At 38.3% G+C, this 23,700-nt stretch overlaps 1 pseudogene; it reads left to right on the plus strand.

Moving 5' to 3' along the window:
* The first annotated feature begins 256 nt into the window (after positions 1-256).
* LOC110779635 (protein NRT1/ PTR FAMILY 5.5-like) overlaps positions 257-23,700 on the plus strand; it is a 53,762-nt pseudogene continuing 30,318 nt past the window's right edge.

Here is a 23,700-nt window from a genome sequence, read left to right on the forward strand (position 1 = left end):
GGTGTACAATAAATTTATCGTATACTAAAATAACTTTTACCTAATTTTTTTGTAACTTTTACTATGTTTTGGTTAACTTTTATATTACGAAAAAAAAATTGATGGGTTAATATTTTAAAAGGTTAAATGATTAATTTTTATACATTATTAATGATTTTAAATAATTTTTTTTATTAAAATGAAAAAACAATTATCAATAAAAAATAGATAACTTTTACGTATATAAGATTATAAGGGTACCTTTTATGTACTTTGAGTCAACTTTTACTTCGGTGTACAATATTTATTGTACACCCCTTGTAAATAAGAATTTGTGATTATTGTATACCAAGCCCAACTAAGGGACTTTGGGCATGTGTGAGTATGAAACCGCGTTCTTCCATTCTTTTTTTCTCTCTTCTCTCGTCAAGTCTCTGTTCATTCATTCTTTCTCTCCCCTTTTCTATCTGGCAATTGTTCTTCGATTTTCTTCGATTTTTGCTGCGAATTTGTCTGCGATTTTTGGCCACGGTTTTCTCTGCGATTGTTCTTCATTGATTCCACTCCATAATCAAGGTTAGTTTTCTTTCTTCCCGTTAGGTGTACCTTTTTGCTTCATAGTTTCTTACGGAGAAGTAATTTAATCTCCTTCCTTGTATCACTGTATCACTAAGACAGCAACACGATTCATCCTTTTTTATTTTGCGAAAAATAAGACTTTGAGAAACAACTACTAATGTTAGGAAGGATTATGGCATTACGCATTAAGTTTGGGTGGTTTTAGGATATGCTTTTGATCTGTAATTTGTATTTGAGTTGTTTTTATGGCTACTTTGCATCATGGTCATAGAATAGAAGAATGCTCTTTATTGTACAAATCCTAGATTGTTTCCGCAATAATGTGTTAAAAGTTGTGGTTCTGTAGGTTAAAGTTATAGAAATGGTTCTAAAAGTTAAGACAGTCTTCCGTCATCTCAAGCCTAACTTTTACTTTTAATAACTTAACTTTAACCGCTAAAAGTATGGAATTATATTTTTACCTTTCTTCGGCTAATGTGAGTCATGCAATATGTTTTATTCGAAACGTTGTAGTTTTCGTGTTAAAGTTGTATTGTTGTAGGTTAAAGTTATTAAAATTGTTCTAAAAGTTAAGATAGTCTTCCGTCATCTCAAACCTAACTTTTACTTTTAATAACTTAACTTTAACTGCTAAAAGTCTGACTTTTATATTTTTACCTTTCTTCAGCTAATGTGAGTCATGCATTCTTTTTATTTCACACATTGTACTTTTCTGTGTTAAAGTTGTAGTTTTTTAGGTTAAAGTTATGGAAATTGTTAAAAGTTAAGAAAAGTTTTGTACCAGTCTACTCAGTATGCAAATGTTTGAACACTAAGGCTATTAGCTCAAATGGTAGAGCAATGTGCATTTATGTACATGGTGTGGGTTCAAGTCCCATATTGCCTACATACTATTAGGTTGTGTTTTGATATACCGAGAAATGACTAACAATATAATTAAAGTCATCCCTAAATTGGTAAAAGTTACCCAAAATGCCGACTTACTTTTTAAATAAAACCAATAGCCTATGTAGGATTTGAACCTACATCTCCGCGCAAGTTGCACGGTGCTCGACCAGTTGAGCTAATAGGCTTACAGAAATAAAAACACACAGGATCAGGGAAAACTGCATAAGCTAGTCTAAGGTAAAGATGGCTGTGGGCCGGGTCGGGCCGTGCTTCGTGGGCCTAAACGTGCCGAGCCCACGTTGTTTTGTGCCGTGCCGTGCCGGGCCGAAAAGTTAAAAATAAGGCCCAGGCCCGGCCCAAGCCCACGTGCTTTCGTGCCGTGCCGGCCCGGCCCGCGTGCCTAAGGCTAATTTGACTAAATTTAACGTGCTTTGTCGTGCCGGGTCGAGTCGAGTCGTGCCGTGTCTTGTCGTGCTTTTTACAAAAAAGTAAGGCCCGGCCCACGGCCCACGACTTCGTGCCCGTGCCGGGCCGTGCTTTTTACGTGCTCGTGTCGGGCCGTGCTTTTTTCGTGTCGGGTCGGGTCGGGCTTCGAGCCGGCCCGGCCCACAGCCATCTTTAGTCTAAGGTTGCTTCAAAGAAAGATGAGAGATCCTTTCACAAGATATTTTAAGACCATATCAGTTGGCCTTTCTGGTAGAGTCAGTTTTTGTTGAAATATATGGCAGCTATTTTTTTAGTGATCACCATACATACATTACAAAACTACAAGCAAATTTCCAAAAAATTTCATCTCCAAACTCCTGTATTCTCAGCATAAGCTGGAGCAATAATTTAGGATCTTTTTCTACAGCTGCAGCATACTTCAATATAGCTTATCTGGGATCTTTATCCATCAACGTCTCTTTCAACATGCCTCCTTGCTGTGAAGGGATCTTAATTTCACATCCTATACATCCTTATAACATAAAAATGTGCCTCCTAAAGAGAAAAAAAGTAACAGCCTATATTGGAGACCATAACAGTCTATATTGCAGAAATAACCACCAAAAACTACCACTTTTGCAGCTAAAAAAACTACATAGTAGCAGCAAGACATGGGCAACAGTCCATTCAAACAAACGACACATTCATTTGTCAGCAATCACGAAATTACGAAAACCATTTAAGAAATTTGCTCCCAAGGAGCTCTCACTGTCTCACATACCTGAACCAAACATCACATTGCCAACTTAATTCAACATTCAAGAATAATCAAACAAACATAAACTAATTGAAAGAAAAACTAGAAACATCCTGTAAAAAATTGGCAATTAACTAAAGTACCAAGCACATATTCTCAAGTGAGAAAATCACACAGCTCTACACAACCAATTAGCATAAAAAACAGCAAATAGAAATAAAAATCCATACATAGTAAATACTACCTCAGTAATAAGATGGTGGCATTCTCTGATACAACCCACCAGGAGGGCCTTGAGGAGGACCCTGTGAAGGAGGTTGGTTCTGGCTCATATACCCACCACCACCGACATACGAAGGAGGACCATAACCACTACCTTCTTGATAAGGAGGTGGCATTCCCATAGAACTTTGTCTTCCCTGAGTAATTCCATCTTTTTCCTTATCAGCGTCATTTTCACAAACACCTGGTGTGCTACTACTTGCAACCTCTTTCTTCTTTCTATTGCTTAGCTTAGCCTAGCTTCAACCTCTTCACCATCATCCCCGCCTTCCCCCTTGCCACCCTTCTCCAGCACAGGCTTCGTAATTTCCAAATCGAGGTCTTTGATTGTGTAGTTCAAATAAACCACAAAAGAATTATTCATTTGCAGAAGATTATAGATAACAAAAAAAATCAATGTATTGGTTGATAATCGCAAAGAAAAGATCGCATTCAGAAGAATTTTCTCATTGAATTGAATGATTTTTCGCGATTTTGTAGTTTCTCCCCCTATTTTCTCACCTGAATTTTACAGCTTCTCTCTCCTTTGGTTTTGGGGGCTTCTAATTCTCCTTCCTCGGTTTCTGCGTTCTTTCTCTCTTCTGAATAGCGTAGTTTCGTTCTTCAGCTTAATAATTTCGCACGTGTGAATTCTTGGTGTACGTTAATTTTAACGCACACCTGTTGCGCGCAAGACCAATTGATTTTCAATATGTTTACAATTATGCCATAGGATTTGTAATATTAAATGGTGTATTTTTTATGTTTGGCATTCGCTTACATTTTATTGTATTGTTATTTCTCTCTGATGGTAATATCTTACTAAAAAAACATCTTAGGGCGTGTTCGGCGGTAGCATTTGAGGTAGCGGGTAGCGTTTTGACCTAGTCAATACGCTACTTGTAAAATTTGTAAGTGTTTGGTAAAGTAGCGATTTAGGTAGCGGTTAGCGGTTGAGGTAGCTTTTGTCAAACGTTAAAATTACTACTCCCTCCGTCTCTTTTTGTTTTTTACGTTTTCCTTTTTGGGTATTTCAAAATATTTTTTACATTTCCTTTTATATTATCACATAAATAACTTAGTATTCTATCAAAATTTGTGTCCAATTATTATTTTAACCAATCAAATGCATTGGGTCATTTAATCTCTCACACTTTTCCATAGGGACATTAAATTTTTTCTCATTTCCCAATATCAGAATTTTGATAAAAGTGAAAACATTATAAATAAACGTAATTTATCTCGTTTAAATAAAAAATTGAGGGATTTCAATGCAAATTAATTATTCGTTAAAATGCGTGAAAAATACAAAACGTAAAAAACAAAAAGAGATGGAGGGAGTAGCATTTAAGGTAGCGGGTAGCGTTTGACAAATTTATAATAAAGTTTTAAATAATATTCTTGCTTTTATTTGATTTTATAATATCAACCGCTACTTTTACCGAACACTCATATTAGTTACCCGCTACTTTGACAACTAACCGTTATCCGCTACTATTCACCGCTACTCGCTACTCTAACCGCTACCCGCTACCGCTAATTTTGCCGAACAAGGCTTTAGACGAAAATTATACATTTCTTATTTGGTAAATAGGTTATTCATCATAATTAAGCGGATTTGCGGTCAAATTAGCTGTTTTAGTGCGACATTGACCTAGTGATTAAGACAGATATCCTCACAACAATCCATAGAAAATAAACTGGCTGCTTTCATCGTCAATTTATTAGCTTACGAGCGTGTTCGACGGTAGCGTTTGAGGTAGCGGATTCATAGTGTTTTCATCTAGTCAAGACGCTAGTTGTAAATTTTGTAAGTGTTAGGCAAGGTAGCGGTTAACGGTAGAACTACCGTAGTTGTTTTGTAGCTTTTGTCAATCGTTAAAATGAGTAGCGTTTAATATAGCGGGTAGCTTATGGCAAATTTATATAATATTTTAAACAATATTCTAGCTTTTATTTTATTTTACAATATCAACCGTATTCGTATTTTGACGACTAACCATTATCCGTTACTATTCATCGCTCCCTGCTACCGCTAATTTTGCAGAGGGGCCTACTACTAGTAAATTATGAACTAGCTTTATGAGATGCAGTCTCCAGGAAAACATAGAAGACTTTGGAAAATATCTGGGTTAAGGAATAAGCAAGTCAACGAAATGATTCAATGAATATAGAAAATGTTAAAAGTCAAGTAGTCAAAGGAAATGCTAACTTGTCAATCACGGTTATTATCACCTTGAATTGCAAGTAAAATGGGTACATTTGTAGTTTCCTACATGGTATTAAATAGGAAGATAACCCACACAACTAATTTGAAAGTGCCCGCATATAACCTTTCGATCTTGTTTCTGAGTATATCTAGAGAATTGAATAAGGAATCCAATCTTAGAGTTCGAGAATCCTATGGCAGTCAAGTCGGTACATATCAATGCCTTCGGCCGGTAAGTCATAAAGGCCTGCTCTTGCTGACTTGGATGTACCTGATACAATACTTGAATACTAATTGATCTCTATAATGCAATGACTTTTGCCTATTGCAGGCAGAGGAGTGTTTAGACCAAACAGGAATTAACTACTGTTCCGGGGTTGAAACGATGGAAGGAGCGTCCTTGATGTCTTGAGTTCCGATCACGTACGGTGCCTGCAAGATGAACTCCGGGCCAAGGGGGGGTCCCCGAGGCGGAGCCTCCGACGCTCAAGTCAGTACAATTGATGTATAAAATGAGGTGTTTAGGGGAGAGAGAGTAGGGTGGCTTCTCTAGGGTTAGAGAATGACCTCTTTACCTTGCCCTTTGAGGGGTATATATAGTGCCTTTGTTGGGCCTTTGAGGCCTTGTAAGGGATATTGGGCTTGAGTGGATTTTATTGGCTTTTAGGTTAAAATGGTGGGCCCATTTTAACACCCCAACAAATGATATTCGGCTCGGATTGTAACGTCGATTCGAGTTGTAATCTCGGAGTGATTTTTAACCTCGCTCTTCAAATCCGAAGATCTGTTTAAGAACGTGCTTCTAAAATCGGCTCGGATTGTAACATCGGTTCGAGTTGTAATCTCGGAGCGATTTTTAACCTCGCTCTTCAAATCCGAAGATCTCGGAGCGATTTATCCTTCGGATTTTTACCTTCGGGTCGGCTGGCCTTGGCGGAGTCGAACCTCAAAAGTTACAGTTTTCAAAGTTCGGACCTTGAGTCATACTTTGAGAGCCGTGGCTGAACTTCGGGAGTTGCTTCGGGAAGCTACTACGACCTTGGTACTACGACCTCGGTACTGACTTCGGCATTGAACTCGAATGGGTCGACCTCTCAAAGCTCGGGAGCTCCGCTGCTATGCTTGGCGTCGCCTTTGGCACTGAGCTCGCATTGACCTCGACAATGAGCTCCGGCTTGGGCCTCGGAAGGCCGAACTTTGAAGCTAGCCTTGGGAGTTTAGCTTTGTTGATGCTGATTTATATTATCATCACTATCCACCAAAACTAGGCGGCTGTGTTCGGCACTGAAGACTGACCTTCGGCACTGAGCTCGATTCTAAGCTTTGGGACTTTGCCTTGATTTTGAGTTTCTCAATTGCAGTAATACTCATTTTCTCGATTGTGAACTGAGTTCCTTTTTAATATTGTCGGCAAATATTGAGTTAGCTTGCTGCTTAGTCATCCTCAGAAAATGAGCTTCGAAACTGTTCGAACTAAGTTCCGGTGCTGAGCTAGGGAGCTGTTGACCCTGGCACTAACTTTCAGGTACTGAGTTTAGCCTCGGGGGCGAAGGCTCGGACCGTGGCTCCACCTTTGGACGATTAACCTTGGCGGGTCAACTTCGGATCCCCGAGTAGTTGCCTCGGCATGTTGTTTGGACCTCGCACACTGAATTTGGCACTGCTTTTCGGCATTGCTCGAGAGCTTCGCTGCTATGCTCGGGAGGTGGCTCGGCGCTGACCTCGGCACTGGGAACAGGGAGCTTCGGGAGACCAGAATCTGAAACGGCATTGGAAGCTTAGCTTCGGCGGTACTGGCCTCGGAAGCTTAGCCTTGCTCTGCCTCTTCTGATCATTGTATTGCCTCGGGCCTTCCTCAATTACTTTGAAAACAATTCATCCACTTAAGCTGAGTGAGAAAGAAGATGGATATTGACGTTGCAAGTCTTGTGTTTTGACAAACTAAACTGGTTTTGCATTCATCTCTGAAGACTTTGCTTAGATGGAGAGCAAGAATCAGCTTCAGATGGCACAATTTAGCGTATCTCATCAAATTTTGCCAACATTGTGGCTCGCATTATCAACCTTTGATGTTGTAATCATGAGTTTGCCTTCGTTGCAGTTGCCAATTTGCCTAGCATATCATCAATTAAACTAGTAATTTTATTTGATATTAATAAGCAGAGACATCATAAATAATGAAAACTTTAGAATTAACGTATGGTATGACTTCATTTAAGCATTATGTCGGTTGCTAGCCACTCGGTGGGTAGCTGGCCAGCTTAGAAATGACCATGGCTTAATCATATTGCAATTTGATTGATCGAGCGGTTGGTGTTCATACATGACAAGTTCCCCACTCAATCAATAAACAACAGTATGCTATACAAAGTATTAGAGTATATAGAAAATGTGTAAAAGTTGGTTAAGAGAACTTAGCTTTGAGATCACAATGAGCAATGCAAGCGTTATGGTTTCTCTACTTGACACCATGTCCGACCCTTGGCTCGGGCAATAATTACTCTGTTTCTCGGCCGCTTATTTTGCTTTGCAGAAGTCCTTGCCTGCCACGTGTGAGTTAACCTCGGAAGTGAAACTATGCTCGGCATTGACCTCGGTACTGAGTTTGGCCTCGGGAGCGCGGGCTCGGACCGTGGCTCCACTTTCAGACCGCTGAGTATTTGCCTCGGCATGTCGTTTCGACCTCGGGAAGTTCTTCGGGAGACTAGCTTCACCTTCGGCCAGTCTTTGAGGTATTTTGTCAAACACCTTGTGGGCATCGACTAAATTGATGATGCTGAAGTTGCAACTATGAAATTTCCTCCATAGTAGCTTCCATTTTCAAGCTATGGTATAAATGGAGAGGTTGAGCTCGGGAGCTTCGGGACTGCTCGGGAGCTTCGGCACTGAGCTTGGCGGTCTGACTTCGGCGTGACCTCGGAGGCTTGCCGACGAGGGTGGTTGTCGGCCCTAAGGAGATCAGCTCCGGAAGTGATGCAGCGTGCCAATGTATGCTGTTTTGACAAATCAAGCAGATTGCACTATTTTGACAAATCAAATCAAGCATCTTTACTTGGGCTATTTTGACAAATCCAGCAAAATAAATCACCAGATATTGCACTGTACCAAAGTAAATTTAACACTTTGGAGTGTTCGGGTATTTTGAGTACAACAAGCAAAATAAACCATTTTCTTTTATATTTTGTTGACTCGTAGTTTGTGCTTTGGGACGAATTGAACCACCAGCAGTACAGAGTAGTTCTTAATTCCCTTCGTCATTCGTGACCAAGATTCGACCCGAGATGGTTGAACATGGTGGCATGAAAATGTGGATTTTCATGGGTTTTTGCTCTCGATCCCCACAGACGGCGCCAAATTGTTCCGGGGTTGAAACGATGGAAGGAACGTCCTTGATGTCTTGAGTTCCGATCACGTACGGTGCCTGCAAGATGAACTCCAGGCCAAGGGGGGGTCCCCGAGGCGGAGCCTCCGACGCTCAAGTCAGTACAATTGATGTATAAAATGAGGTGTTTAGGGGAGAGAGAGTAGGGTGGCTTCTCTAGGGTTAGAGAATGACCTCTTTACCTTGCCCTTTGAGGGGTATATATAGTGCCTTTGTTGGGCCTTTGAGGCCTTATAAGGGATATTGGGCTTGAGTGGATTTTATTGGCTTTTAGGTTAAAATGGTGGGCCCATTTTAACACCCCAACAACTACTAATTTAGTTAGAGGGTAGTTGCCAAGAGGCAGAATAATTCATTTTGAATTTATCAGTTCTATCATAGTTGACCCTTACATATACTTTGTACTTTGTCAAATAACGGATCATAATATATGTTTGGTCAACTTGGTCAACTCAATTAAGTTATTGCATATGCATCAAATTAACTTAACCAACGCTTCATAATATGAGTTTGCTATCAAACCAACTGACATTTACTTAACTGTCACTCTGTCAGGCCATGCATGATATTTTTGATATGATATATGGTCTGTCAGTTTAATTAATTTTGTTATTTTAAAAATAAATCACACTCTAACTTCATTTTTTATTTTTTATTTAAGATGAGCAATGCTAGAATTCCTTACCAAATTGCTATATAATTTAATTGAATTGATACATTGCACGTTGCCATGTTCATCAACACCCCTCAAAATTAGCCACTTGATCCTTAAAAAAATAAGATTGACTTCAAAAAGCTGTAGAAAAATTTCTACTACCAAATTATATGCTAGAGTAAGGGGCAAGTCTAATACATCATACTCCGTATATAGTATTCTAATTATATTGAAAAATAAATTTGGATCAAGAAATCAAAAATAAATTTCAACTAGCTAATGAAGTATTTATTTTTATAATTCTATTACAAACAAGCCAGGAAGACTTTCTGTATAGTTAGACTGAACTAAGTCTTATCTTTCTTTCTTGCTAATTTGTCTAGCCTATACTTTTGCATCATCCACATCAAAACTTTCAATTGTTGATCGATCAAGGACTCCAGGTTAAGTGTTGTACTTGAAGTTTATTATTGGTACGTAAAATAAGCAACTGTACAAGTTTTTGTTTTTGTTTTTGTTTTTCGGTGGAATTAAGAAATTAATCATGGAAGCTAAATGCTCTAGAATAGTGATCAGAGCTTGCTAACATTTTTCAGCAGCGGAAGGATTGGAACTTTTTAAGCTGGTACCCTTGCAATGGATACTATAGGTGGTATCGCGAAGAAGGGCAGGGGATTCATTCGCCTACTGGGTAATTTACTCATTTATTAAGTTTAATATGTTTGTAGTAACTTTCGGTATTTAGTTTGGAAAATTTGTAATTATTAATCCAATCTTTGCCCGATTTTCTTTAATTAAGCCTATCTATCCGATATTTCTAAATAATCCAACCTTTATGACCCAATTACTATTATTAATATAGAATCTCAAGCAATTTGCAGAGAGAATTGGGAGAAGAGTTTATTTTTATTGAACAATATTCTCGCACAAAACAGAAGAAAGCAGAACAAACTTCTTATATACAAAGCTAGAATAACAAACTCTCTAACAGAAATATAACTAACTGATATTCTGTTTTATAAAATTAATAAAATAATAAAATAAATATATTAATTCCTATACTCCCCCTTCAAGCTGGACCTTGGAAATAAGTCCTAGCTTGGCAGAAAGTTGCTTGTGAGGAGAGGAAGCCAATGGCTTGGTAAGGATATCAGCCAGTTGTTGAGAACTAGATACATGAGCTGTGTGAATGAAACCAGCTTCAACTTGCTCTCTGACATAGTGCATGTCACGTTTCAGATGCTTGGTTTTATCATGAAACATAGGATTCTTGGCCAGGTGCTCAGCAGAGGTGTTATCACAGTGCAAAGTAATAGGTAAAGGCACAGTGATTTGAAGATCCTCAAGCAAACCATGAATCCAAACAAGTTCACTTGCAGCTGCTGACATACTCCTGTATTCTGCTTCAGCAGAAGATTTGCTAACACTTCTTTGCTTTTTGGTTTTCCATGAGATGAGATTGGGACCAAGAAAGACTGCATAGGCACTAAGAGACCTACTACTGAACTGACAAGAACTCCAATCAGCATCACTATAAGCTGATAAAGTAGGATCAGCATCAGCTGAATACCAAATACCATCAGTTAAGGTGCCTTTAAGATACTTTAGAACATGCAATGCAGCACGCAAATGGGGAACTCTAGGAGAGTGAACAAATTGACTTAAGTGCTGAACACTGTAAGACAAATCTGGTCTGGTGATGCCTAGGTAAAGCAATCTACCAACCAATCTTCTGTAAATATCAGGTTCAGCAAGTAGATCACCCACATCAGTAGAAAGTTTAAGGCCACAAGATAAAGGAGCAGATACAGAATCACAGTTTTCCATACCAGCATCAGCAAGTATATCTTGAATGTATTTCTTTTGAGAAAGAAAAATGCCATTCTCATTCCTGTGCACCTCAATACCCAAAAAATAAGCCAGTTGACCAAGATCTTTGATTGTGAAAGCATGATCAAGGGCTATTTTGACTGCTTCAATTTGAGAAGAAGAGGTGCCAGTGAGTAGAATATCATCAACATATACAAGCAATACCAAAAATTCACCATCAAAAGTTCTAGTAAAGAGAGAATAGTCCTGGGTGGATTGTTGAAAATTGAGGGTTTTCAAGAATTTGCTTAACTCTTTGTTCCATTGTCTAGAAGCCTGTTTAAGACCATAAATTGATTTTCTGAGTCTGCATACTTCTCCTGGCTTAGCTTTAGTGTAACCAGCAGGTGGTTTCATGTACACCTCCTCATCAAGAAAGCCATGAAGAAAAGCATTGTTGACATCAAGTTGACAAAGAATCCACCCCTTCATTGCAGCAAGTGCAATTACAACTCTAACAGTAGCCAATTTAGCAACTGGAGAGAAAGTTTGAGTGAAATCCCTCCCCTCAACTTGTTGATATCCAATAGCAACCAATCTTGCTTTGTGTTTATCAATTGTGTAATCTGGATTCAATTTTGTTCTATAAACCCATTTTGAACCAATAGCCTTTTTGTCCTTGGGTAGCACAGTAAGATCCCAAGTATTATTGCTCTCAAGAGCTTCTATTTCCTTGTCCATAGCCAAGATCAAATTTTCATCATCCTTAGCTTGATTGTAATGTTGAGGATCAGAAGAAGTGGAGCATACAGAGAAAGCAAGAGAATCCCAAACATCAAAGTTATGAAGAGCTAAATCAAGTAACCAATCAAATTCAGTTGAAGCTGTATGAGTGATGTGAGGCAGAATAGAATCAGCAGAAAATGACAAAGATTCACTGTCATTAGGAGCAGCCAAAGAAGTTCTATGAGGTACATAGCCTCCTACAAAATCAGTAAGAACTGAAGATGGTTTGATCTGTCTGGTAGATTGTCTGGTAGTTGGATTTGAAGGTAGAGTAATTGTATTAGAAGGTGGATGAGAATGGTCAGATTCTAAAGAATTAGAAGGAAAAGAAGGAGAAGAATGTGTGTTTGGGGAATCAGAATGTATAGAGTGATTGGAAAGAGTTGGAAATGACTGAGAGATAATAGGAGAGTTGGGAGAATTAATTGAATGATCAGAGTCATTGGTGTGATTTGGAAGAATAACAGTACTATCAGTACCAAAATGAACTAGAGGAGGAGGATTAATGACAGGAATAGAATCAGGTTTAAGACCATATGGGAAAATTGTCTCAAAAAATATCACATCCCTGGATATAAACACCTTGTGAGTATCAAGATCATAAAGTTTGAAACCTTTGTAGCCAGCAGGATATCCAATAAACAAACACCTTTTTGCCCTTGAATCAAATTTGTCCCTACCAATATGATTATTGTGAGCAAAACACAAGCAACCAAACACCCTTAAGGCATCATAGGCAGGAGGTTTATTGAACAATACCTCAAAAGGAGTTTTCAAACCCAAAAGTTTAGAAGGAATTTTGTTGATTAGGTGAGTAGCAGCAAGTATACATTCTCCCCAGAATTTTTTAGGCAGACCTGCATGAAACCTTAAAGATCTAGCAATTTCAAGAAGGCTCCTATGTTTTCTCTCAACCCTGCCATTTTGTTGAGGGACATATGGAACACTTCTTTCATGTATAATTCCCTTGTTTACAAAAAGGCTCCTACATGACTCTTTCACAATTTCAGTACCATTGTCAGACCTGATTCTTTTAACTTTTGTGTTGAACTGAGTCTCAACCATGGATAGGAAATCAGAAACAATATTCTCAACTTGAAGTTTATTGTGTAAGAGATAAGTCCAAGTTGACCTACTGTGATCATCAAGTACGGTAAGAAAGTAAGAGGCTCCATCTAGATTTTTAACCTTATAGGGCCCCCACAAATCCACATGAATCAAATCAAAACAGGCATTTGCTTTACTTGTACTGACAGAAAAAGGCAATTTGTGTTGTTTAGCTTTGTAACACACAATGCAATTGTATTCAGAAACACCTTTACAAAACTCAGAATTTACATGTTTCATTTTGGACAATGAGGGATGTCCTAATCTAGCATGGAGCATGTGTATCTTATTTGAATCCAACTCCCTAGCCATAGAAAAACCAGTAGCAGTTTTGTTTGGTAAAACAATCTTATTCTCATCAAGCTTATTTACATCAGTAATACTGGACACAGTATTGCAATATGGTTGCTGATGAAGGGTACCTTGGTCAGCAACACTTGATAATATGTTGTTTGAGGATGTAACAAAATAATACAGACCATTTGTCTTGTTTCCAGCACCAATTAATTCAGAACTAGCAGGGTCCTGGAAAAGATATCCAGTAGCAGTGAATACAACTTTCACACCAGTATGTTCAATAAGTCTGCCAATGGATAATAGATTGTGCTTGAAACCTTTAACCAAAAGAACATTATGCAGGATCAATTTAGCACTGAGGACAGTATCTCCAATAGTATCAACAACTAATTGAGAACCATCTGGTAGTCCAACTTTAATAGGAGTCAAAAGTGTCCTAATATTGGTTAAAATAGTTTAATCATAGGTCATGTGATCACATGCACCAGAGTCAACAATCCACAGACATTCATTATGCATTTTATTTACAGCACAGTTGAATGAGTGAGAAAGAGTACCTGCATAATTGGCATAAGAGCAAGTAGCTCTAGTTGCATCAGTGTTTTGAGGTTGTTTGCTATTCATAACCTTCATAACTTCTTGGCAAATTGCATTCAGCATATCATTATTCAGTACTCCATTGTCACCATCAGTATTTCCCAAAGGTTCATCCCCAATATCAGCAGAGTAGTTGACATTAGCTGCAAGCCTACCACCAGTAGAATTACTCCCCTTGGAAGCCTTAATTGTGTTGTACCAGTCAGGATAGCCAATAAGCTTGAAACATTGATCAACTGTGTGTCCTTTTCCTTTGCAATGAGTACAGATACGATTCATCTTTTCCTTTTTGATTTCTTTCCAATTTTTCTTGCCAGTTCCTGTATTGTACTTCTGTAATTGAGATTGATTTCCTCTGTAAGACTGAGCAGCCATAGCACTGCTTGTCATAGCATTGCTTTCTGCAGTAGCACCACTTAGTTCTTTCTGTTTTTCTATTTGTTGTGTGATTGAGAAAACCTTGTTGATGCTAGGCAAAGGATCCATTGACAAAACATTTGTCACAGTGCTATCAAAACCTCCATTCAATCCAAGCAAGAATTTCATCATCTTATCTTCTTCCTCAAACTCATCAACCTTTTTCATAAATTGGCAGCTACATTGCAACATTGCTCCACATGTACAGCTAGGAAATGCTCTTAAATTTTGCATTTCATCCCACAGTTTCTTGAGCTTACCATAATAAGCCACAATAGTCATATTCTGCTGTGTCAGATTTTCAATTTCTTTCTTCAGTTGATACACTAATGGACCATTTGATTGTCCAAATCTCTCATTCAATTCACACCACAGATCAGCAGCATTATCAATGTAACCAAAATCATCAGCTAAATCATGATTCATTGAGCTTAAAATCCAGCTAACCACCATGAAATCAGTTCGTTTCCATCTCATATAATCTTTGTGATTTACAGCTGGTTTTGTTATTTCACCATTTATGAATCCTTCTTTATTTTTAGCTACTAAGGCACGTTTAACATTTCTACTCCATCTAACAAAATTCACACCAGTAAACAACACAGCAACCAATGAAGAAGTAGGATGATCAGAATTGGCAATGAAATATGGATCAGAATTGTCAGCATTACCTCCATTGTTGGTGTTGTTGTGCGAATTGTCACTTTCAGAATCAATAATCGCCATTTCAGAAGATCCAGAAGATCAAATTACTTCGAGCAATGCAAGAAATTTCGCAATCGCACACGCAAATCGCAAGAAATTTCGCACCAAGATTTCTGAAATCAAACACTCTTAGCTTTGATCTAAGGGCTGATCAGAAGAACTCAAATGAGAAAACCTAAATCTCAGAATCGAGATCACTGCTCTGATACCATATAGAATCTCAAGCAATTTGCAGAGAGAATTGGGAGAAGAGTTTATTTTTATTGAACAATATTCTCGCACAAAACAGAAGAAAGCAGAACAAACTGCTTATATACAAAGCTAGAACAACAAACTCTCTAACAGAAATATAACTAACTGATATTCTGTTTTATAAAATTAATAAAATAATAAAATAAATATATTAATTCCTATAATTAAGCCTAACAAGTTACTAACCTGCTATAGGCGGTATTCACCCTTACGTGGCATATAACAATTATAATTTTTTTCCCTCTTATTTTCTTTAATTGCTATTTTAATTTTCGTTCCTCTCTCCTCTGCGATTTTCTGCTTCATCTTTGCGCTCCTCTTCATTATATCTCTTCTACCTCTTCTCCACCATTGTCGATCCCTCATACTTCTCCATTCGAATTTCATCAAAAATAATCAACAATTGCTATGTGCACACCTAATTTGTGTCTCCCCTCAGGGATGATGAAGATACCATTATCCTTACTAGGTGATTGGAATAACTCCAGGCGGAAATCCCAATTGCTAAGAACATTTCCAAATTCAAAATCCAAAATTCAATTACCGAGGCCGTTCCCCTCCCGGAACTCGGTACAAAATACAACTTTCAAAATCCAAGTACAATCTCATCTAGTAGACCATCCCATTGGTTTTACTAGGCCTTTTCCACTCAAAATCATATAAGGCAAGTCAAATTCGGGCGCCGACCCACAAAACCGAGCATGCCGGGCCCCATCCCGTACAACCGGAATTCAAAACCCGAGAAAGACTTGTTTTTAGACGCAAAATAATGCCTTAACCTCCAAGCAAACACAAAACGCCAAGCCTAGTACTATTCGTACAAAGGTACAACACTTCAAGACAAATCAAGGACGACATCTTTCCGTCCTTTTTGGCGGCATTCATGCCACGTCACCAGCGCCCAGCGCTTGCTCGGTGTGCTGCGTTGGCGTGTGCTGGCGTCTTGCACCCATCCCTCCTATAAATACCCCTCATTTTCAGCATCAACAGAGGAGGAAAAACAGAATACAACGTCGTAATACCGACATTACACCTCAAAATACAAATCAAAAACCCTTCAAAACACATACAAAATCTCTAATTCCAAAGCAATTGGGAGCTCTTGCCTAAACCTAACTAGGCAAATCAGAATCGCACTCCAATCAATTATGTTGTTTTGATTTCAAAATGATTAGCAAGTTGGTATTTTTATTATTAAAAATACCACTTACAACAATCATACATGTTTTTCAAAAATCAAAACTTTTCAAAATACAAAAATACAAACTTTCAAGATTCAAGTTTGTTCAAGTTGTTTACAATCACTTCTTTGAACTTGAATCATACTCAAGCATGGAGTAATCAAAGATGATACCTTTTAATCCTTAAAGGTTTAGTCTTTCGAGATTCAAAACTCCATTTTTCAATATACAAGTTCAAGTTTTCAAATTTCAAGATCCCACCATGTTTAGGGTTGTTCATGGCTACTTCTCTAAACTAGGGTCCTTTCAAGTTCAAGCATTTTCAAGTTCAATACTTCAATATTCAAGATTTCAAATTCAATACTTCAATATTCAAGATTTCAAATTCAATACTTCAATATTCAAGTTTTCAAGTTTTCAAGTTCAAGTTCAATATGCAAAATCTAGGATATTTGGGTTGAGCAACCTCTCCCAAGTTGAGATTTTTGGCTTTGAATTCGTGTCGGGCGCACTTATTTTTAAGGAGCCGCTTGGCGTTCGAATCTCATGTGCCCAAGTAAAAGTTTCAATTATGCACCATTCTATATTGCAATTTCAATTATGAACCTTTCAATTCCGCAATTTCAATATCGCACCTTTCAATTCCACAATTTCAATACCGCAATTTCAATACCGCAATTTCAATTCCGCACCTTTACTTGCCTAGTCCATTTCTAGGCAATGTGGACCTACTCCCTAGTCCATCTCTAGGGGGTCTTGTATTTACTTATTCCGCACTTTATTTAGTATTGTGATGTTGCTTTATTTGCTTTATTGCTTTCATCACCGCACATGCTAAATATAACAAAATACAAGGTTACATCACGCTTAACAAAGATAATTTCTTGGACAAACCGGCCTTAGGTTCCTTTAAATCAATCTTTAAAGAAAAGTGACCACCATACAATTAGAGATTCTATTTGCTCTAAATTCAAACCCACATAGTCTAATCTAGGGTATATTTTCGAAAAAATGTTGTGCCAACGTACTTGAATATTTATAAAGCTCGCGAAATAAGAATTTCGTTCTCGTGCCCTGATCTCACCCATCCGTTTCGAGGATTCAAGGCCTTATCCAAAATAGAGTCAATTGCGGTCTTTCCAAACGAGACTTTAAACTATGCTTGGTGGCGAATCCTTCAAGGTACAAAAATACAACGGTTCTCTAAAGAACCGCGCGCCCCCCTTGTAGAACGGGACACAAAAAAACACCCCCTACGTACACTATGGCCGGGGTAAAGCAATTGCCTGTTGGATCTGGATCTTCTTCAAATTCAAGGTTTTTTTTCTTTCTAAATTTTCAACAAGACCACAATAACCAACATCCCACAACATAAAAAAAACTATATTATTGCAACAGCTCGGGTTTTTACGAATTGACCATCAAGGAAGCCCAAAATTCAAAATTTACCAAAAAAGGAACAAAAACGCTAAGGTTCGTAAGTTCACCTTCAATTGTACTATTTTGGAGACGAAATTTGAATGCGCGTGGATGAAGTCACTTATTTCCACAAGAAAATCGCTGATGATGTCATGAACCAGTACAATTGTGGTTGAAGCAGCAGTAATGGAGGAGAGAGGAATTGAAACACGGTACAGAGAAGAGAAGGGTTAAGGGTTTTTTGAAAAAAAAATGAAATCCTTGTTTAGGTGGCAAGTGATGATGACATGTCCAATTTTTTAGGAGGGAAACCAACTTTAGGTTGTCAACGTTTTTAACGTTGACTTTGTAGCAGGTAACCGGTCATCCAGGCTTAATAATAGTAGTTGGGTCATAAAGGTTGGATTATTTAGAAATATCGCATAGGTAGGCTTAATTAAAGAAAATCGGGCAAAGGTTGGATTAATAATTACAAATTTTCCTTGACTTTGTAGCAGGTAACCGGTCATCCAGGCTTCATAATAGTAGTTGGGTCATAAAGGTTGGATTATTTAAAAATATCGCATAGGTAGGCTTAATTAAAGAAAACCGGGCAAAGGTTAGATTAATAATTACAAATTTTCCATTTAGTTATTGGCAAATTTGCCAAAAAAGACCTTTTATAACTCAAGTTTTGCGAGAAAGGACCTTATAACATTTTTTTTTGTGAAATCACACCTTAATGTATTTTTTTTGCGAGAAAGGACCTAAGGGAAGTTTTCGGCATTGATTGAGCTTTTCCGGCCATTAACTTGCACGTGAGCAACACGTGTGGCTTAAGTTAAAGACACTGATTTTCCCGAGTCTTGAATTTTCAAACTTGATTTTATTTCGATTTGTTTTTTCAACATTAGGTTTTAAAGCTTAGAATTTTGGAGGAAAATTGGGTGTGGTTAGCAAAATAAAGCCACACGTGCTTCTCACATGCAAGTCAATGGCTGGAAAAGCTCAGTCAATGCCGAAAACTTACTTTTGGTTGTCTTTCGCGAAAAAAAAATTACATTAAGGTGTGATTTCACAAAAAAAAAGTTATATAAGGTTCTTTCTCGCAAGAAAAATTTATATTAAGGTGTGATTTCACAAAAAAAAAATTATATAAAGTCTTTTCTCGCAAAATTTGGGTTATAAAAGGTCCTTTTTAGCAAATTTGCATTAGTTATTTGGTTGCAAGTAATTAAATGGAAAGGCAAGCGTGACTCTGTGTAAGTTATTAGGAAGTGCAAATGACAAGTGATTTGGTTGAGATGCAATGGTGGAATTAGAATTTAGAAATTTGAACTTTCTTGGAAAGTTGAATTTCTCATGTTCTACGTCCGTTTCAAAAATGATCTTTACACTTTTCGTTTTAATCCGTTTTTTAATGTTTTTTACATTGTACTTTATTATATTTTTGGACATGAAAATGTATTATTTTACCTTTTTTACCCCACGACATTTACAACTTACCGCTCAAATTTTCTTACTTTATTCATTTTTTCTTACAGTCACTTACTTTTTATGCGCAATTTGGATTATACAACCGGGTGAACAATGCTCATTGTGCACCCTGATGAACATTCATTGATAATCTAAAGAACATGAAGAATGATTCAATGTACATATACAAGTGGAATATTTGAAATATATGTTCTTTGGATTTGAACTATATGTTCATTTGCTATATGTTCTTTGGGTATGAACAATATGCTCTTTCCATTTAAACTATATGTTTATTTAAAAAAAGGGTGTACAATGAGCATTGTGCACCCGGGTGCATAACCATATTTTATACATTTATCTTACGTTATCCACACATTATTATATTAACCTTTTCTTTTACATATTTTTCCTCTTTTGTCTTAATATTTGTATAAATAGTAACCATGAAAAAATATTTTAAAGCAGAGATAGTAATATGGAAAGTGACTTGCTTACCTTCCCCTCACAAAACACATTTATCATGAACTACAAATGTCCAAGTTAAGCCAAATATCAAGTTATTTCGGGGGAAGTTAATTCTCAGCCCATGAGAAGTTAATACCTATATGAGCCCAACAAGAACGAACCTAGCTATCCGGGTATGAACCTTTATTAAGCTGCATTAAAAATTACTCTATTTAGTTTTTTTTATAGTGACCCCATTCAGTATAATTTCTAAAATCGTCACTGTCTATAACTGTTATGTCAATACAATGGAGCTCAATTGTTTTGGATGCCATTGCAGGGTTAAAGTGGGCGCATTGGTTCGCGAGAATAGTAATGTTATGGGTGATGATGTTATACTTGGCCGAGGTATGGAAGCTTGATCTCAAGCATGCAGCTACAATTATCAATATATGGAGGGGTTGAGCTAAAGTATTTCCTCTTGTCTTTGTCTTTGTCGCGGACGCTTTCCTAGGCCACTTTAGTATCCTCTTGCTCTCCAGTCTTTCCAACGCTGTTGTAAGTTATACTATATGTACTAAAGATAAAACTAACACATTTTTCTTTTAATAATATACTCTTATATATAGGTTGTATGGACTGGGGTTGTTCTGGATGTCAACACCACCAGTTTTGGCCAAATCAAATGGAAATTGCACAGAATACAAACCTGAATGTATAGAAAACCGCCAAAAACAACTCTTTTACACAGCCCTAGTCCTAACTGCGGTAGGAATAACAGGTCATGTAGCTTCTTTTGACTTCTTTGCTGAAAAGCAGATAAAGAGTATTGCAGCAAACTTGTCCACAACTTTTAATTTATTCAATTCCTCCGAAGATGAGGTTAACGATGTTCCATTGGGTGTCCGAGAACAAAATACTTCTCCATTAGCTTCGAATTTTGGGCTAGCATCACCTTCTTTTTCACGACACTTCCTTTGTTCATTTTGTAAATGTTGTGGAGTCTTCTGCTTCTTCTTCTTCAGCAGCATTGTCTTTGTTGCTGGAATCTTAATTGCGGTTTTCGTCAAACCATGGACTATTCGGTTTGGAGTTTCAGCCATATTTGCAGTGTTTTCATTTCTAGTTTTCTTGAGTGCGGTTGGCTCTTACAAGTATGTTGGACCTCGAGGAAGCCCCTTCACTACTATATTTCGCGTGCTTCTTGCTGCTTGCTCCAAATTTGTTTATAGGCTGCCGCAGGATGTTGGTGAGCTCTATGAGAATATAGCCCTTGGTGAATCTTCCTTGTTTCCTCACACCAACAGCCTAAGGTAACGTACGTACTTTTGTTTCTATGTTCACGAGAATATAGCCCTTGTTTTATCCTTTCAACATTGGACACCTATTATCTATATTACTCGGACTCTTTGTTTTACCTCAAGTATGTACCCGTGTTTGATTCTCGACACTTGGACATGGATATTGACACTCCGACATTTTATTTTGGTCTAAAATCAAAGAAAATTTCCAAAAGTTAGCCGTGTCGGACACTTGGACATGTACCTGTGTCCGACACCAGTAATTGAGTTTGAGTAACATTAACATAGCCTGTTAATGGGATAGCTAGGTGCTGAATCATTTTTTTGTTGTCTTACTATCTTGGCCATAAATTACTTTGAAGTAGCTCTCTATGAAAAACTATTCGAGAGCCCCAGTGTACATGCTGTGATATATATATATATATATATATATATATATATATATATATATATATATATATATATATATATATATATATATATATATATATATATATATATATATTTGTACAGGTGTCTTGACAAGGCTGCTATTATACTGCCACACCCTGATATAAACCAACAAGAACAAAGTCGATGGAAGCTCTGCAGAGTATCTGAAGTCGAAGCAACCAAGATTTTGATACGGTTAATTCCCTTGTGGATGACCTTAATAATATGTGGAGTTGTGTCTTCCTTAGGTGATACATACTTTATGCAGCAAGCAGAGAGTATGAACACCGAACTTGATCCTTCTTTAGTGTTTTTGTTCTTCAATGTATTCGCAAATTTACTCTTCACCAAGCTCTTTGAGATGATAGCCGATGAAGTTGTTGGCAACTCAATATCCCGCAAACGTTGGGTGTCTCCCATAGGAATTACAGTGGCAATGATGCTCTCGATATTATGCTGCATCGCAACAGCAATTATAGAGAAAAAAGGCTACGAATAGCAAATAGTCAGGACTTAATCAACGATAAAATACCTATGAGCATATTTTGGCTGATGCCACAATTTTCTTTGCTTGGTGCATCAGATGTGTACGGGTATGCTACCAGCAGGCCGGTAGCACCCTCATCCAGAAAGGGTTTACATGCAAACACTCCTACCAGCAGTCTTAATTCTTACCAGCTTCCCAGGTAGGCTGGTAGGAAGATGGCACGTGACCAATCAAAGAGTCAACGGGTCGCTATCAATCGGGTAGGACCCATATTGATCCGTACACCCGACCCGCGCCTAAATATATGGGCCTCATTTATTACGAAAGGTATGCAATCCCAATCATTTTCACTAAACCTAAAACACTTAATCCTCATCATATCTGACTTTAGCATCGGAGGGGGGATCCTCGAATCACCCTCGAGGCTAGTTCACCTTTGTTATCTGCGCATGAACTCATCTGGATAACAGCACCACACAACACGCAAGACCTCTCCAACCGTTCCCAGTCCATACCGGAACAATTGGCGCTAGAAGGAGAGGTCTTCCCAGCCTCATAAAATCAGTTACCATGGATACCAATAACAAAAAATCTAGAAAAAACAACAATCTTCCACAGTCAGTAGTAATCACCCCAACACCAGTCGTACAAACCGCAACAGTCAAACCCTCTCTCTTACCTGTCTCAACCAGCCAAATCACACCACTTACCAATCCCATCCCAAAAACACTAAAATCACAGATAGGAATCCCCCAGGTTTTGAAATCCCGAACGACGTGCTCATAGAGGATGAGACGTCCTTGGAGGAAAGGGCACATAATTCTCCATCCCCCCACAGATACAGAGTAACCTCTCGGCATTATCCCAAAGGTTCACACCACAACAACTTCTGACGGCTTCGCCTGTCATGAAGGCAATGGATGAACTGTCTTCAGGGAGAACAGAAGGAAACCAGATCGTGACTACCAGCACTCGTCCAGCCACGATGCCAATTAGAAATCTCTATGAAACCCTAGAGCATGAAATAGTGCTACCGGTACAGCCAGAGCAAATCCTTATCTGCAGTGAACATGTTGGCAGAAGGAAAAGGCATAGTTCTCGACACAGAGAAAGGTCCACCAGACGCCGAGAGTCGGTATCAGAGCAGGAAGGGTCGGTTCCTACTGGTAGGGAATCGACGCCATATCACGAAGAGTACATCGTGCAATCTCCACAACCTGGATGGAACAGGTACGAAGGATACATGCCTCATCAAGAGCCGATGAGACGAACCATACATCCCAAAGATTCCCCTCAGTGTAGGGGTATACTGGAGCAACCCATGGAAAAAGTAAAGATGCCGACGTGCAAATACAACGGAACCACAGACCCCGAAAATCACTCTACTGCTTTCGAGCAACACATGATGCTGTATTCAGATTCAGATGCCATGTGGTGCAAAGTGTTCCCAACCACCTTATCAGGGGTGGCAGCCGATTGGTATAAGAAGTTACCGGCATGATCGATATTTAGTTTCCGGCAGATACAGGAGGACTTCGTGAGGCGATTCATTAGCAAGGTTGAACGAAAGAAAACAGCTGGAGAGTTGATGTCAATCTCGCAGAGGCCGAAAGAGCCACTGAGAGAATACCTTACCCGATTTAACAATGAATCCATCACCATACCGGACTTGCAGCAAGAAATAGCAGTTTTGGCTCTATTGAGAGGAATGCAGGAATGCGAGTTCAAGAGGTACCTGGGAAGGAAATCATTCACGTCGCTGGGGGAGGCTTTGAGAAAAGCAAATGAGTACATCAAAAGTGATGAGCTGATGCTAATATCACCCATGGTAGGAGGTCAGGCAGTACAATCGGCCAAGAAGGACCATGTTCC

The sequence above is a fragment of the Spinacia oleracea genome, chromosome 2 (genome assembly GCF_020520425.1).
Source record: "Spinacia oleracea cultivar Varoflay chromosome 2, BTI_SOV_V1, whole genome shotgun sequence".
Classification (NCBI taxonomy): Eukaryota; Viridiplantae; Streptophyta; class Magnoliopsida; order Caryophyllales; family Amaranthaceae; genus Spinacia; species Spinacia oleracea.